We start from the raw sequence: 2,500 nt of genomic DNA, 5'->3' as shown, positions 1-2,500 counted from the left end.
GGGTCTGCCATCTCTCCTTTCCAGCTCTCTTTTTCTCTCTCTCTCTTTCTCTTGTTTTTTTCTTTCCCCTGCTCTCCTGCTATATCCTTCTATTTTCCCCTCACTCCACTCCATCCAATAGTGTTTTCTTGCTGTTTTTATTTTTATGCCTTTTCTCTCTACCTCTCTGTTTTTCTTCCTTCTTCACTCTCTGTGTCTCTCTCCATCTCTCTTCAGTTATGCATCCATCTCCCTCCTTCTCCCTCGTCTCCCTCGTCTCTCACCCACCCCATTACTGCAGTGTGGGTGGGTTAACTACAGCCACAGCAGTTCCTCCTCCACCTCCGCTCGTGCAGGCAGCCAGGCAGCAGACAGACAGACTGCCGTTAAAGAGGAAGTCACGCTGCTAGACTGGGCCCCAGACCCTTCTTTCATTGGCCACCTCACCAGAAAGCATCCACACGGCTTGACTTTCACTGTCAGGCACATTTCTGCTGCCTCATGCTTTTTTTGTGTGTGTGTACCAGGGTTGTGTGGGAGTAGAGTGGAGGGAGAGAGAGAGAGAGAGAGAGAGAGAGAGAGAGAGAGAGAGAGAATTTTATCTCATTGTGTAATTTCACTGACAAAATAGATTTCCTCTTCATTAGGTAAATAAAATAGTACAAAATAAAACACAACCATTGTGTTACTTCCTCTTTATTTCTCCCTCATCCACTCCTTTCCATCCAAATAGGCAGCTACGAAACACAGGAAACTGTGAAACACCTGATTTTTCTGGTGAAGTCTGTCTGTGTATTTGGCTTGCCTTGTTTGACCTGCATTCTGTGTTCTTGGACTACCCTGGATGGTATGGATTGGATGCTCTGATATTTGAAGTGCACTCTTAAACTGCACACCTAACTCTCCACCTGTGATCATTACAGAAACAGAGTTAAGTCTGGGAGGGAAGCCTTGATAGTACACAGCCTTGATAGTACACAGCCTTGATAGTACACAGCCTGCCAGATATTATAGGGGAAAGTGCAGATCAATAGCTGTATCACAGTCAGGGATGAAAAAAAAAAAAACACTTTTTGTACTTTAATGAACTCACAGGCCTTGATCACGTAACCATAACAACCGAGGAGGACATGACAACACAGTGTTCCTGCGCCACACGTCAATTCGACACACGCTCGCAGAGTTACGGCCTGCAGCATCGGAACAGAACAAACTGCAGGGTAATGGTTTCCAGGGCCAGTTCAAACTGAGACGTCAACTGTGAGAGCCTTCAAGGAGGACTCCTCTTGTCAGGAATGCCCTTGCCAACACTCACGTTGAGACTGGGCTATGTAAACATCAGTTATTTTTTATTGCACAAGGGAGAATGGAAATAACCTTCCCCCATCCAAAAGGGCATATTGTTCTTTTTTTTGACCTCTTCCCTGCCAGAAAACCATCAATAATCTAAATGTTTGTGAAACCACAAAAATATGCATTGGTTTATAAAGTATGACATAACCTGTCTCATATAACAAGATTCAGAAGTAGAAAGAAATCAGTGAAACAGTGGAAGAGATAAGAAAAAGATGATCAACTGTGACAGGGAGAAGAAAAGTGGTTATGCAAGTTTCTGTCCCTGGCTTTGTGAACATACAACATACATCATAACTACTCTATATATACAGTATATAATATAATATAAATATTTAGGGATACGTAACATGAACAATTTGTTTGAACATTCCCTTGGTGATTTGTTTTCTACAGTGTGAATTGTGGCCTTGCAAACAGAACATTATGAACATTGCCTTCAAAACAGTCACTCCAGAGATAGCCTGCTTCAGTGGTTTTGACATCCACATCCTATATTCTAAGAATAGTCCAGAACTCTCCCACAAACAAACATCGCCTCCAACACACATATACCAGACACTGACAATCACACACACACACACACACACACACACACATACACACACACACACATAGTAGTCACGCAACGACAAGGGCAAAACAAAATGAGGTGGAAAAAAAGGCATAATGTGAATTTTCCTAAGCTGGGACCGTCCGTTTATGAGCTCTTGCCTTTGCTTGACTGCTCCATCTCCATCTCCACCCACTCCTAATGTCTGAACTCACTCAGCGCGGGTCGCTGGCCGCGTCCGTCTAGACGCGTGATGGCTCTGACGGAGCTTCCGCTCCACCGGGCATGCTCTGGAATAACACGCTAAATAATGGGGAAAGGGAGATGACATGAATAAGTCCACATCCTTTAAAACATCCCATCCTCTCCACTGCTAATGAAGCCAGTGCTAACGCAGTTCGACTCTCATTCACTTTCTCTCTCTCTCTCTCTCACTTTCTGTCTTGCTCTCTCACTCTCTCTCTATCTGTTTGTCTTTCTTCCTCTCCCTCCATATCTCAACTTCTCTCTTTCTCCCTTTATTGTTTTCTCTTTCTAATAATCTCCTTCTATCCATCTCCTTTTCCACTCTCTCTCTCTCTCTCTCTCTATCCCTCCCTCTCTCCTCTCTCTCCC

At 44.0% G+C, this 2,500-nt stretch overlaps 1 protein-coding gene across 1 annotated transcript in view; it reads left to right on the top strand.

The window, feature by feature from the left end:
* The window catches only part of lingo2 (leucine rich repeat and Ig domain containing 2), a 260,684-nt gene that overhangs the window by 49,085 nt on the left and 209,099 nt on the right, over window positions 1–2,500 (top strand). The gene's annotated exons all lie outside the window — the stretch shown is intronic.

Source organism: Clupea harengus, chromosome 6 (assembly GCF_900700415.2).
Source record: "Clupea harengus chromosome 6, Ch_v2.0.2, whole genome shotgun sequence".
NCBI classification, from domain to species: Eukaryota; Metazoa; Chordata; class Actinopteri; order Clupeiformes; family Clupeidae; genus Clupea; species Clupea harengus.
Note: the sequence above shows the minus strand (reverse complement) of the source record. Positions and strands in the feature narration are given on the sequence as shown.